The sequence below is a fragment of the Protopterus annectens genome, chromosome 2.part0, assembly GCF_019279795.1.
Source record: "Protopterus annectens isolate FY-2018-M chromosome 2.part0, PAN1.0, whole genome shotgun sequence".
NCBI lineage: Eukaryota > Metazoa > Chordata > Ceratodontiformes > Protopteridae > Protopterus > Protopterus annectens.
The window spans coordinates 808,681,404-808,697,024 of NC_056728.1; positions in this window are offsets into that span (position 1 = coordinate 808,681,404).

The window sequence follows — 15,621 nt, forward strand, 5'->3', positions numbered from 1 at the left end:
GCTGAGAGTGTACAGGGCCATGCATCTTCACACTCCCATAGTGGCAGTGACACCAGCACAACCTAAGGGGGGTTGCTGTCCACATCACACAGGCCATGGGAAAGTGGTCCTGGCCAGTCCCATCAGGGGAAAAGATCCAGAAGACAGCAGTCACCATCAGGAGGCAGTACTGCATCTGGCCTTGGGCCTGGTGGTGCCAGTGATACCCCTGGCAGGACCAGTTCCCATGTCCATGGCCAGAGATGGTGAACTGGACACCCTGCAATTTACAGCCCACGGCTGTCCAACATACCCCTCTCTAGGGCAGCCACATGGCATGATGATGTGCATACATACGCACACACACACACCTGTATCACAGGCAGGTCACCTCCAGACACACACAGCACCTATGCACAAACCATCTATTGGATACCCCCTCCAAACACACACACATGATGTCAACCATATTGCCCAGCCTAGGCCTCTGGCAAACCCACACCACACCCTGTGCATAAGATGACACCTGTGCCACATCCCTGTCATCCATAACATTGATGCAGGGACATGCTAATATGGGTCTGATGCACAGGGTGAATATAGTACAGTGTAGCTATGTAATACTATGTAAGGTGCTGTCTGCTTGCCTTTGTTATGGGTACAAATGCAGGTGTATTTACCTTATTAGCCAGGATGCATTATTGCTGTTAGTACCACTTACTGAATGTAGTCTGACATGCTCTATTCTGTTTTTGTTCCAGGTGTCTGTGTGTCTGCAGGCTGTAGCCCTGCAGACATTCCCAAGAGGGAGTATGGCAGAGTGGGAATACACCAACCATGTCATAGGCAAGGTACAGCTTTATGTGTACATGTACAAAGTGTGTATGCATGCAACAGTATGTGAGGGACACTGTTGTCAGACAGTGTGACCTTGTATACATACCCCTTGTCACAGACAAGTAGCCTTCTGACATGTCACCTCAGTGTTGTGTAGTGCCACAGGCTCATAGATACAGAACAGGTTACTGCAGTGCTGTCAGCAGGTGCCTCAGAAGAGTAGCCATTACATTAACTGCAACAGATTCACCTGTCAGCACCTGTTGGCCCTGCCATTTCATTCCCATACACTCAACCCTGATGCAGTTGATGAGGGTATGCATGATACTGTGTATGACATGTTTGTGGTATGTATTCCTGAGTTTACTGGGTGAAATAGGGAGACAAAATGGTATCTTCTTTGCAAGCACACAGCAAGAACTGACACAGGGGATGTGCATACAGTAACACAAACACAGTTGGCAATAGACAGATTAGTAAACCTATATTTCCACTCTGATGTACACATACACACGACATGCCCCACATAGATTATATGCATGGGACATAACACACTACCTCTTACAACAGGTAATGTTCTGAATGTCTTCATGGATGGTGAGATAACCCACTAGAAATAGCATGTGGAGTCATGTATTCCTCCCACAAGCCTGGACAAGTGATAGTGTGGTAGACATTGTATCAGCATGATTTTTCAGTCAGGTATGATATCTGATGCTGGCATGTGTGTCACTACACTCACTGTGGCTGATTTGGCAACAATATCACATACATGGGCATTGTTAAGGGACACAGACCACATATAGGTTGTAAACATCTGGATATTCCATAGACATCTGTACAGATGACTGGTATGGCCTGCACAATGGTTTAACATGCTGCATGCAGTGCAGATGCCGTTACCATGCTATACAAACTAATGCCATCAGGAGATGGTAAACAGGCGTAAATGGTACACACATCAAAATGGTATCAGCCAAACTGCATATGATCTTCACTCAAACACTCACTTGCCAGTACACAGATTAGAACCTCTACCTATCTAGTTATTATTATTATAGTGTTACACAGTTATCTGACATGCCACAGAGTTTATATGATTTCACCCAGTCCCAAGGAACTTCTAAGGTGAATGACATCAGCAGCCCTAGTAAAGTAGGGTGATGGGAAGTTTACAGGGTGGTACACAAATCTAAATGGTATAACCCACAGAGTATATGATTCACACACACACACACACACACACACACACACACACACACACACACACACACACACACACACACACACACACACACACACACACACACTTACTTGTTAGTATTGAGATTAGAACCCCTGCCTATCTAGTTATTTGTACTATAGTGTTATGCAGTTATTGCATGCACTACAGAGTTTACTGGTCTGACCTGGCCAAAGGTGCTGATAACTGTACAGCTGAGGTAAACTATTACAGGTGCCAGAAAGTCTGCCTTCGGTTCTTTCCTTAGATCTTACTAGTTCTTTCTGTCTTGCACTTCAAATAGCCTAATAGCGTTGCACTTCAACAGGTTTTTGTATTAATTATTCTAGCACACCTGAAAGCCATCAGCAGTAGTCATTCCTTATGGAATTAGTTCCAGTACTTAGTAGTTATGACCACCCCTGCTGGCATAATTAAAGTGCAATTCTCTGTGCTTTTGCCCATTAACCTGGTGCACTTGGGCATTCTGAGGCACTGTTGCAACTGTGTCATGTACACAGACAACCCTCTCCTCTAAACTCCCAGCACTCAGACTTGGAGATGCCCCTATATCATTGGAAGATAAGCACTCTCCAGGGAAGACTGGACTTGCTAGTCAAGAGGAGAAGGGTCAACACCTGCACCACACCAAATGGAACACATACCCCTCATGAACACCCACTATTACAGCTCTGACATACAAACAAATACCACACACCCACTTTCAGAGAGGCACTCAATAGCCATTTACCCAAACAGCATAGACCACCAAGACAGACACCCAATCGACCACCACAACACAGTACAAACCACAGGACACATATCTCACCCACACAGTGTGCCCCTCAACCCAAGCCCCTAAGGCTAACCAGCCTGCCCAATACTGTAATCATAGGTGACTAAATAGTGAGGCACACAGATGTCCCACTCACTAGGTTAAACATGAAGAAAGTAACAGTCAGCTGTCTATCAGGTGCCAGAATCCAACAAATAACACACAGTCAGGTCACTCCACAACAACTACAAGTATCACTCTGTCACTGTCCATGTGTGTGTGAATGACCTAAGATGCACCTCCCCAGACAACATGAAAGGAGACATGGTGGAGCTCTCAGATTATGTGGGCCAGGCAAGTATGACAGTAGCCCTGAGCAGTATACTACTGTCACCCAGAATAATACTGCAGTACAAACAACAAATGATTGACTTCAGCAATTGGCTTAAGTGCCTGGTGTCATTCTCAGGGGCTCCAGTATCTGTCTGCTTGGGATAATATGATTTACAGACTGCGATGGCTTGCCAGAGATGGCCTGCATCTGCCACCACTGGGATTTCAGGTACTGGCTAAGTGTCTTGCCACACCTATAGTGCTTTTTTAGGTGGTGTTCCAAATCAAATTACCACTGGAACAGCTATACATATGCAATCTGAGGGGTCATGGTGCTCAACATTAGACATCTAAATCTCGAGATACAGCCACTCAAAGCACTCCTCAAAATGGAGAACATTGACATTTCTGCTGTAATGGAGACCAGGTTTACAGCATCAGACAGCACCCCTGCACTACCAGGCTATAACTCATTCCATACCTGTCAGCACCAAAACATGGACCACAGCTCCAAAGGCGGTGGTGTCTCCAAATTTATAAAGGATATGCACACCTCCAGACTAGTATAACAGCATAATGCATTTGAGATACGTCAGGTACAACTGACATTGGGTAATAGTGCAATCCAGATCATAGCCTGCTATAGGTCTCCATCCATGTCTCTGGACATTCCTCAACATCCTGGAATCTATCAAGGTCCAACCCAACACTCTCATACTAGGAGACTTGAACTACTCCTCTATCAACTGGAAAATATACTCAAGCACCAATACACTGGCCCAACGCTTCCTGGAATTCATCAGGTCCAATGCCCTGGACCAGCTCATTCTGACACCCAGTAGAGAAAGCAACATCCTTTACCTGTGTTGATTACTAACGTATGGGACCATTGTTTGACAACAATAGTCAATCCCTACCTGGTCAGATTCAACCATAAAGTAATCACCATGGAAATCCACATCTCACCCACACACACTCGCAAAGGTAACCACCTTGAAAAACTTCTCTAAAGCCGACTTTGGACTCCTACAAAGAGAGGTGGCTAACTTCACAGCACCCATGCCAATGGAAAATACCTGCATGACTGCAAATTCATACACAAATGCACTGTGCAAACATGTACATCAATGCATGGAACTAGCCATACCCAACAGAACCATGACACTCTCCTCTAAACACTGGAGGCTAATCTGGTGGCCCCCTGACATTAATAACCTGTACAACAGAAGGAAGAAACTGTTGCAGGAAAAGGTGGATTCCCAAGAGTGGTAAAACTCCCTTATTAGCCTCAACAACAACTTGAGATCCCTCATGAAATCATCTAAAGCCAGCTATGATGGCAGAATTGCAGCAGACACTGACAACAATCACAAAGCCTTTGATAGTTATATCAAGAACCTTCACGGCAGTACCCAGAAGTGCTCTGAGTTATTGCACAATGCTACCTCCTATACTGAGCCAACAGATATTGCCAACATTCTTGCCAACACATTCAGTGCCAGCTTTACCCCTCTCTCCCCCCCTGGGGGAAGAATTAGAATGCCAGAAGAATGCCAGGAACCCAGGATTACTGCCGCCCAGGTTTAACCTGCATTGTCCACGGGCAAGAATACAGCTTCCATTGGACCTGATAATATCCCTGGCTGTGTTCTACATGAACTACAAAGATACCTGGCACCACATCTGTGTGCACCGTACAGTCACAGCCTCACCTCAGGCTTTGTCCCTCCCAAATGGCTCACTGCTACAGTCATCCCTCTCCATAAAGGTGTAGCAACTACAGATCCTGGGAATTATCATTCCATTAGCCTGACAAGTCTGATATGTACAGCTATGGAGCGCATCATCAGGAACCTGATCGACAAACATATAGGTAATCTCCTAACTCTGGAACCCACACAGTTTGGCTTTGTGAAAGGGAGATCATGCCTGCTGAACCTGGTTGACTTCTTTGACACAGCCACCAGGGCTGTGTATGACAGTAAGGCACTGCATACAGCCTACATCAATCTGGCCAAGGCTCTTGATACCATTCCTCAGTCAGGAATTATTGATGAACCCACCAAACTAGGCATCAACCCCTATATCATTAAGGGGGTAGCAAATTAGCTCACAGATAGAACACACAGTGTAAAAGTAATGAGCTCTAAGTCCAACTGCCAACCAGTCATGAGTTGAGTCCCACAGGGATCACTATTGGGTACTCTCCTGTTCAGCATCTACTACTCTGTAGTCCAGGCCAACAGAAGGTAACTCTGGCTGACCAAGTTCACAGACAACTGCAAGCTGGGAGCCTTCATTAACTCCACAAATGATGCAGACATCCTACAGAAAGTCCTCACTAAGACCTCTGACTGGTGTGGAAACCATGGCCTGAAGCTTAACACCACTAAATCCATCATCAGCCCCTTTAGTAAAAACTCATTTCCCACTAAGTACCACATAGATATGTGCCCACTGAACACTGTAGGCATTATAAGAGATCTGGGGACACAGGTTGTCAGCAACCTCTCCTTTAACCACCACATTGCCACTGTGGTCAGTAAATCAGTGGCATATCTCACAAGGGTTTTATATCCAGGAAGAAATAGGTTATTATCTCTGTGTACTCTTCCCTCATTAGACCAATCACCAAGTATAATGGCACATTTGGCATGTACCTCAATAGACACCTGCAACAGCTGGAGAGGGCACAGAAGTACCTCACAAAGAGGATCCTAGGCATTAAACACATGTCCTACACAGACAGACTCAAAAGACTCCAGCTATTCTCTGTCTCATATCACCTACTTAGATGTGATCTCTGCTTGATTTGCAAAGCCATGGTCTGATCAATCTCTTTTAGAAATGCTACATCTAAAGATATCCCAATCCCTCTGCACCACACACTGTAGTGACCTCGACCTCATTATCACAATCAACACAACATGCTGGAGGGACAGGTTCCTAAACAAGAGACTGCACATGCCCTGGAATAGAGTTCCCATACATGTGAAGCAAAACACCTAGTTGACCCTGTTCCAGAGAAATCTTGATGAGTGGATGGGTAATAGAAAGTTCATCCAAGGGATCACTCCAGTGGCTTTACTTGATGGTGACACTGGGAACTAACGTCAGGTGGTACATAGGCAGGGCATTTCTATGGGATAGGCTTGCAATGGCTCCAGGACAATTAGCCTAGTACACACCTATGAACCTATAAGGGGAGTGGCATCAGCATGACTGATAAAGTAGGCCAGTGGGTGGGAAACTTATCACAATACTTTTCCTACAAACATATATACTTACACACACATGTATATACCTGCACACATTTGCCAGACCAGAGAGTAGAACCCCTACCTATTTAGTTATTTGTACTATAGTGTTACACAGTTATCGCATACACTACAGAACTTACTGTGCTGACAAGTGGCCAAAGGTGCTGATAAGTGGAATGACATCAGCAGGACTGATAAAGTAGGCTAGTGGGTGGGAAACTTATCAAAATACTTCTTCCTACAAACATACAGACTTGCACACAGACTTAAACACCCACACACATACATTTACCAGATCTGAGAGTAGAACCCCTGCCTATCAAGTTATTTGTACTATAGTGTTATGCAGTTATCACACATGCTATAGAGCTTACTGGGCTGACAACTGGCCAAAGGTGCTGATAGCTCCTATGGTGTAATGGCATGTTACTGTGACTTCAGTGCACAGGGTCCTAGGTTCAAGACTTGGCAGCACTGGTTATTTAAGAAAATTCACCCCAGGGATCACTCCAGTGGCTCTACTCGATAGAGGCACTGGGAACTAAGGTTGGGTGGCACGATGCCATGGTAATCTTATGGGCTAGGCTTGTGAAGGATCCAGGGCCATTAGCCTAGTACACATCTATGAACCTAAATGGAGAATGACATCAGCAGGTGTGATAAAGTAGGGCAGTAGGTGGGAGACTTATCAAAATAGTTCTTCTTACAAACATACACACACACTCATTTGCCAGATCTGAGATTAGTACCCCTGTGTAGCTAGTGATTTGGACTAAAGTGTTACACAGTTATCACACGTGCTATGTAGCTTACTGAGCTGACAATTGGCCAAAGTTGCTGATAAGGGGAATGACATCAACAGGAGTGTTAAAGTAGGGCAGTGGGTGGGAGACTTATCAAAATACTTCTTCTTACAAACACATTAATTTGCCAGATTGGAGATTAGAGCCCCTTTCTGGCTAGTGATTTGTACTATAGTGTTACGCAGTTATCACATATGCTGCAGAGCTTATTGGGCTGACAACTGGTCAAAAGTGCCGATAAGGGGAATGGCATCAGCAGGACTGATGAAGTGGGGCACTGGGAAGTATTGTGGGTGGGAATGGCCTAAAACTGTTTCATCTACAAACAAACACACACTCCCTCATTCTCACATACACAACTGTCTCTCTCTCACACACACACACACACACACACACACACACACACACACACACACACACACACACACACACACACACACACACACACACACACACACACACACACACACACACACACACACACACACACACACACACACACACACACACAGTTTGTAGTATTAAGATAGGAACCCTTACCTATCTAGTTATTTGTACTATAGTGTTACACAGTTATCACATGCACCACAGAGCTTACAGGGGTGATTGGTGTCCAATGGTACATCTAAGATGAATGACAGCAGGAGATCTTGTGAAGTAGGGCAATGTGAAGTGTACTGAGTGGGAAGAGTCTCCAAACACTTAGACCAGTGGATGCACAGACACACACACACACACACACAAGCAGGTGATTTGATATTATAAACCCGACCTCAGTACTGTTACACAATGGGGCTCACCTTTTTGCTGATACATGCAACTGTTTACAACTGGTATGCCACTATCCACAGCAGGACATCACTGTATGCCATTCAGGGTATCCGTGTGTGACTCAGTTTGTCTGTGTCTCCCTGTGTCTCTCTCTCTCTTTCACTGTCTGTCTCTTGGTTCTCCACATCTATGTGTGTGTAGGCTTGACATATGTTATCTGTTGCTCATATATATGTGTATGTATATCATGCAACATATGCAGATATATCACATATGAGCCACGTACAGCTAGCTGAGGGCAATCCTGTCTGATGTGTGTGTGTGGGGACAGTTGAGGTGTACATAGCTGACTGTATGCACAGACATATATACACAATACAGTCATATATTCCAGTATGGGTTCCAACATATATTCCAGTGTGGGTTCCAACATGCCCTTTGATCTTTAAGTGTAGAAGCATGCCCAGTGTGACCTTCTCGAGATAGAGTGAGACTCCATTCCAGAGAGAGGTGTACTCTAGTCTTGGGTTTTGTGTGCTACTGCCATACATCTCAGGAGTAGACAGAACTTTCATCACGGTACTTGGTTTGTTTAGCAGACATTTTCTGACATATTTGTAGTCTGAAACTGCAATGTATTGTATCATTACCTAGTGCCAGACATCTTCGGATCATCACATTGCTTTACCAGAAGAGTACTAGTTGTATGATGCATAGACCAATATTATGAGGGCAGCTATGTACATTCTTGCACAACAAGGCCATTTGTGAGGTGTGACTGCAGCCAGTTTAGTAATGACATGGCTATGTATACAGTCCAGCAACCTGGTGATATACTGGCTGGGGATCTCCTGCTTGTGTGGTATCTTTCTAACCTGAGATGTCATATCCTTGTGTGGGCATACCTCTCTCCTGTCATTTTTGGCAGGTTGTCCAGATGTCTGGCTAGAGGTTTCATTCTTTCTACGTAAACCTGTGTTTATATGGCAACTTAGTTACATATAATTGAAGGATGATGTTACAAAATAAGGACAGACATTACTGTTTCAGATTACATAACCTTCGGACAATTCCTGCTACTGCAAATCCCTCACACTACTAACTTTGTCAGTATGTAAGGGTGATATTTAGAACACGTGCCTATCATTGTGCCTTTGTTCCACTTTTATTTTTGCCCTTGTCCAGACATCTTGCAATCAGAGGTTGGGAGTTATGGGTATGGGTAGAGAGTGCATTCAGCTGTGGAGGCATGTCCATTAGATGTAAAAGCAAACATAAGAAAAATAGATTATTGAGAATGACCACTGGTAACAGTACCAAAAAGCACTTATATTCACAAAAGCCTTGGCACCTCTGCTACACATCCTTCAAGATGTCACTAATATGTGTAGTATATTCCACATAGCACTGTGTCTTCCAGGTATGTCAGTGGCAGAGCAGTGGGTGTCACTGATGTGCATAACAGTTGGCATGGCAGTTATCTGCACATGGCCCTGTCAAAGGCAGCACTGTACCTAGGACACTACAAGATGACTGCTAGGAGAATGGACTGGCCAGATCCAGGCAGTATTAACCACACATACACATAGCTCATTGACCCCTGCATATTGTGGACAGGCAACATGTTTTCATGAGTATTGGTACAGCCCTGCCAATGTGTACTATGCTACTATGGCCCTGCAAACATACATGTTACTGCATTTGTGTGGGTATATAGGGGGGCACACCTGTGAACTGTACACACTTGCACAGAATATGCTGATATTTGCTTTACATTTTGGTTCCATTTACCATAATATTTTGCCTTGTCTTGGGGACTAGAGGCATATCAGTAAAGAACCAAAGTAAGATTGTACTTGCATACATTTTAGTTACAGACTTCTTATCCCTCATAGCCTTACTCTAACTGCAGGACCTGCTGTGCTATCACTGTGTGAGTTTGTAGGGGGGTAATTCAACATTGCCACCATCTGCTTGCCTTTACCAGACATTTATCTGTGGTTTTCTACAGCTGACTTGCTGTGTGGATGTGAGGGATGGTTATGGGACCTCCACCCTGACATCCATGCCTGTGACCTATGACCCCCCCAGTTAGTTGTCCCCACACATATAGTGCAGTGGGATTTGCCACCTTGGCTACTATTGCATAGTGTGTGGAGGCCAGTTTTGGCCAGATATTTCTTGGTGTCCCACACAGCTGTCAGTTGTGTGCTGCTATCCCAGTAGGCCACCCCATTCCCTTGCATGCATGCAACATTACCATAGATATGCTAGCAAAACATACAGATCCATTCATTTATTGTTAAGAAGACTGACTTACCTTGTGCTTGCGGCAGTTGTGAGGACGGTGCTTGAAGGGCAGCCTATGTTGGATGCACACAGTACACTGCCTACACATGGTAAGTTACAGGTAATGTGATGTGTGTGTCATGCATTTTACTGTGTGTGTGAGTTAGAGAGAGGTGTCAGTCCCTGGGGTACCTACAGTGTCAGTGTGTGTGCTATGCATTGCCTCTTTGCCAAGGACTGTGCATACAGGGCACACCTCTGTCTGTCTACAGTAGCAGGCTCAGGGGCCTCTTCCTGTGAGTCCCTCTATGCCTGTGGGGACCTTGGCAATGGTGGTGGGCTATGTGGCCCTTCCCCATGCTGTTCCTGCTGCAGCTGTTTCCACAAAATCATATTGTGTAGCATGGCACATACAATAAATATGTGTGCACATGTGGCTGGAGAGTACTGCAAGGCTTCACCAGATATGTCAAGGCAGCAGAACTGTGACTTGAGCATCCCAAACACACACTCTATAATGATCCTTGTTTGTGCATGTGCCTCATTATGGCATTCTTGTGTGGGTGTGTGTGCATTTCTGATGGGTGTTATCATTCATGGCTGCAGTGCATAGCCAGCATCCCCCACCAGATGGCTGTACAGGATGTCCCCACTGTCAAATGCCTGGTACAACTGTGAAAAATGCCAGATGTGGGAGTCATGATAGCTTCCAGGGCTGCCAGCACACACATTCATGATAATGCCCTGGGCATTGCACATGACCTGGCAGTTGATGGAGAGGAATCCCTTGGGGTTTATGTAGATCCTACCCTGTTCACCAGGTGGTACTTTGATGTGGATGTGCATGCAGTCTATGGCACCCAGTACCTCCGGGTATTCTGCTACATGGTGGAAGAGACTCATATTGCTGGTTCTCTCCTCATGGGTGTTAGGGAGGTAAATGTGCCCAATGGCATGTGGTGGCATGGCATCCAGGAACTAGTAGAGTACCCTGGCTGCAGATGCCTGTGAGACCCCATGATGTCCCCAATAGGTCTTTGGAAAGTACCTTTAGCTAGAATTCTTAAGGCTACACATACCTTGGTATCCACTGGGATGGGTTCCCCTTTGTTTGTTCTAGCTCTGAGTTGAGGCTGGCACAGCTCGGTGATTTGTTAAAGTATGTCTCTGTCCACCCTGTAGCACTCTACTATCTCCAGATCATGTAGCCCCTGGTAAGTTACCCTGGGTCTGAACACTCTTCTCCTCCTCCTCTGTCTGTGGTGGTTGTCAACATTATCCTCCTCTCCACTGTCAGCCTCTAGCACATACTGATGGACCAAAGCAATGGCAGCCCCTAACAATTTTCCAGTTAAAATTCCCCTGCATGTGTACACCAATGGTGCAGAGTTTGTGGGAAAAAAACAGACTGTAAGTTGTTTGCATACTTTATACTGATGTGCTGCAGTTGCTGCCTGTATGATTGGCTGACTATGATGCATTCCACCTGCCAGCTATGTTACTTGTACTTGATTGCTTTAATTCTGCTATTTTCTTTTTTTTCTCTTTCCCCTTTCCATTTCCTCCCCTTTTAATCCCTGAGGCATGCTGCGCAAACCCCGTCCCCAAATGTAAACAGTCCTGCTATTTCCATTTTTTTAGACCAGGTGAGTGCCATGCAAACCAATTTAGCTTATGTAAACAGTAAGAACTGGTCCTCCTCTGGGCGTGAACATGCTTCTCAGTTCATGGAATAAGTCAATACAGTCTAAGATACACTCCCTTGCTTAGCTGTGCTTAGCTAAGCTTATCGCTGTGCCTTAAAGCTCCAATGTGCTTAACAACATGCCTTACACACCCCCTTTTCATGTCTGTTGCTCCTCTTAGTTACACCATCATGCTAGAGCACCTACACGTTTAGGTGCAGTTTGAGACTTAGAAGGGTTTTGTGATTCAGTAAATTTCTCCTCATTTGCATACCCCACTGCCTTAGTCCAGAGTTACTATGCTTACACAGTGCCTTTCCCCTTGAAAACCAGTGTTCCCTGGTATTGTTTTCATTCTGCATGCCATAGACTATAATGGGAAAATGCAGATTTCCCTTAAAATTGAGTTTTTACAATTTCTTTTAGTTTCAGTACAATCCCATTTGTGCACCACTGCCCTATACTTAAATGGTCGAGATTGCCAAAAAAAATTGATTTTTGTAACAACAAAACAGTTTTCCATGCCAGTGGCCATATATTTGGCCATTGGCATGCCTAAACAGTATAATACATGCTTTTTGGAGAGCTGTCATAGCTCCTTTTTTTTATTTGCAGAAATGTATTCAGTTAGTAACAGAATATCTTTCTGCAAATAATACTGTTCTTGCACAGATATCTGGCTGCTTGATGAATCACTAATTCACCTCACTTGCATGGTTTTTCACCAGAAAATGTGGTAATTAGCATTCTGCATCCATATTTGTGCAGGAACAGTGTAGGCACGCTTGTGCACATCAGATCAGCTGTTTGCTGGATCACTTGGTGGCTATATTCCATGCAGGAATAGCTACACTGTTCCTGCATGGAAATATCAGCTTAATGAATCTCGGGAATTATATTTCCTAGCAATATATAGTTTTTATTAATTAAAAGTATGGAGGCCCATCCAGTAAGTATATCAGATCATGCAGCAATTTTAATTCAAATAGTGATGCAGGGTAATGATGGAAAAATGAGACACTGGCACTTAATGGCAGTGGACATGATTTGAGATATACGAGGAAAGATAGAAAGCACTTCAGAAGGGGTAGCTGGTGACTGGGAAAAATGGAACTGAAACATTAAAACAATGTATATGTAAGCGAGAGATGGGGATTAAGTACAACTATGTAGAGGGGTTTACAAAGGAAGATGAGACTCAGCAAATAATAGATGAGATACAAAGAGATGAGATAAAACAATAATGTATAATCAAACAGTCTCCACAAACATACAATATTCCTGTGAAAATTTGGAAGTTAGAAGGGAAGTAACTGATAAAGTTCAGTAACAATTGTTTAACAATACTTTAAAAAGGGGCAGAAGTATCATCACTGTGGAAGAAAACTGTGGTGGTTATGCTATCCAAAGAGGCTACAGATCCTTGGCTTCATATAGACCCATTCAATTTTAAGCCAAGATTGTCATTACATCTATATGAGCTAAGAGAAATAAAAAGGTCTTACCAAAGTTGATAGGTATAGATCAATGTGGTTTTGTGGAGAGGAGGCAAACATTTGAAATGAGTAGAACAATGATCATCCTGAATGAGGCAGAGTGTAAGGAAATATTGCTATTGTTCATGGGCCTTGATGCAGATAAAACATTTTATAGAGTCATTTGGGATTTTATGAGTGGGGCAACAATAGCATTTTAATTCTGTGATAACATAATATAGTTAATGATGAGGATATATGATGTAGCAGTGGCCATAATTAAGGCAGGAGGATTCCTCTGTGACAAGCTGTGTGGAACAAAGGAAGCAGACAGGAATGTCCTCTTTCACTAGTACTATTTGCTTTATATTTAAAACCACTAGTAAAACAAATAAAGCAGTCAGAAATTTAAAGGATGTAACTTGTATAGTACTCAGGAGAAGTTAGTTTTATTTGCAAACATTTTGGTGTAGTGGAATATTTTGAGACAGTTTCAAGTCTTTCTGGGATATAAAATAAATTAGATAAAGCCTATAGCAGTGAAGTCTGTACCCACTCATGAATTGGTTCAGTAATAACCATAATTTTGGGATATGATAAGACGAATCATTTAGGTGAGTGGATTAAAACACTCCTGTTGTGGCAGCTAAGTATATTTGGGAAGAAGCACAAAAAAAGTATAAAAATTGAGAAACTGGAAGCTTCTGACTACGGACATAAATATGGAAGTACTGGAAATGATTTTTTTCGCCTAATATTCTTATATACAGGTCAGGCATATAATCATCCTCCAGAGGAGAAATTGTGCATGATAATTAATAAAAGGCTGAAGGAACTGTTTCGGGGAGGGGAACAGCATAATAGTTATCTGGGACAAGATGATTCTTCCCATAGAATAAAGGAGTTTAGGGTTAGCTGATTTGAAAGGGTGCTTTAAAGCTAGCAGTTAAGGATCATATATATAACTCAAGAAACAGTTACGAATCAAAGTGGAAAAGGATAATAGCAAAATGGGGGGAATTGAAGAGATAAAGGAAGACTGGGATCTTGGATGTAAGTCCTTAATGAAAATAGTACAAACCATATATAATATATTATAAAGTAACAGAAAGTATTCTAAGAAATAGGCCAGCATAGGAATGAAGAAATTAGATTGTGCTAATAGGTAAGTTTCTGCATAGATGTATGGAAAATAGGCAAAAGAGGACTAGAAATTAATGGAGGAAATTAGCAAAGGGACCAAGGTATTATAAGTGAATAACTCAGAAATGAAAGGGACTAAAGTATGTTGTTGTTGTTGTATCTTTCGGCTTTTCCTGGTTAGAGGTTGCCACAGCAGAACTCCGGTCCGCTCATGATTGGCAGTAGATTTTTACATACCGAGTTGCCAGCCTTGACGCACAACCTTCAACGAAGGTACACCTAGATGAAGGTAAATAATTCTCAGTTCTGAGCAATACCAGTGCTCCTGACCTGTATTTTCCCAGATGTATGCTTACCTATCGAGCCTATAAACACTCCTACATCCCCAACCCCTTAAAGACAAACTTACTAGTTCAATAACTTTGCCCTTCCATTAACTCATTGTTCAAATTTCTGACACTGTAATGCAGGATTTGGGGGTGCTGCTCTCCTGTGTGTGTCATCCTTTGGATGAGATGTTAAACCAAGGTCACATCTGCTTGAGATGGGTGGTAGCTCAGGCAGATGTAAAAGGATGTATGACATGTATTGAAAGGATTAGGTTTTCTATTGATATATAATTTACATATTATTTACATATTTACATCTATTTGCAAATCTCCATATATTATAAACTTAATTTAAGCATCTATCCACTCTTTTATTCACAACCAAAACATTATTTTTTCCAGAATCTTTGTCAAAATCCATTTTCCATTGTACTTGATTTCATTTAGTCTCTCGTTCCATATAGTCCATGAAACATAAAATATTACTCTGTCCATATTCTTCACTTCCTCCTGTTTTCATGCACCATAATAACCAAATTGTATTATGTTCATATTTATTTGCTCAAAATTTAACAGTCATTTCAAGTTATGTTTACATATTTCTTTCCACAAATTATTTACTCTTTCACATTTCAAAAACACATGGTCAGTAATCTCAAACTCTCCACACTTATTAAATATTCTATCTTGCTTTTTCCTGTATGGCACATTTGCCTTAAC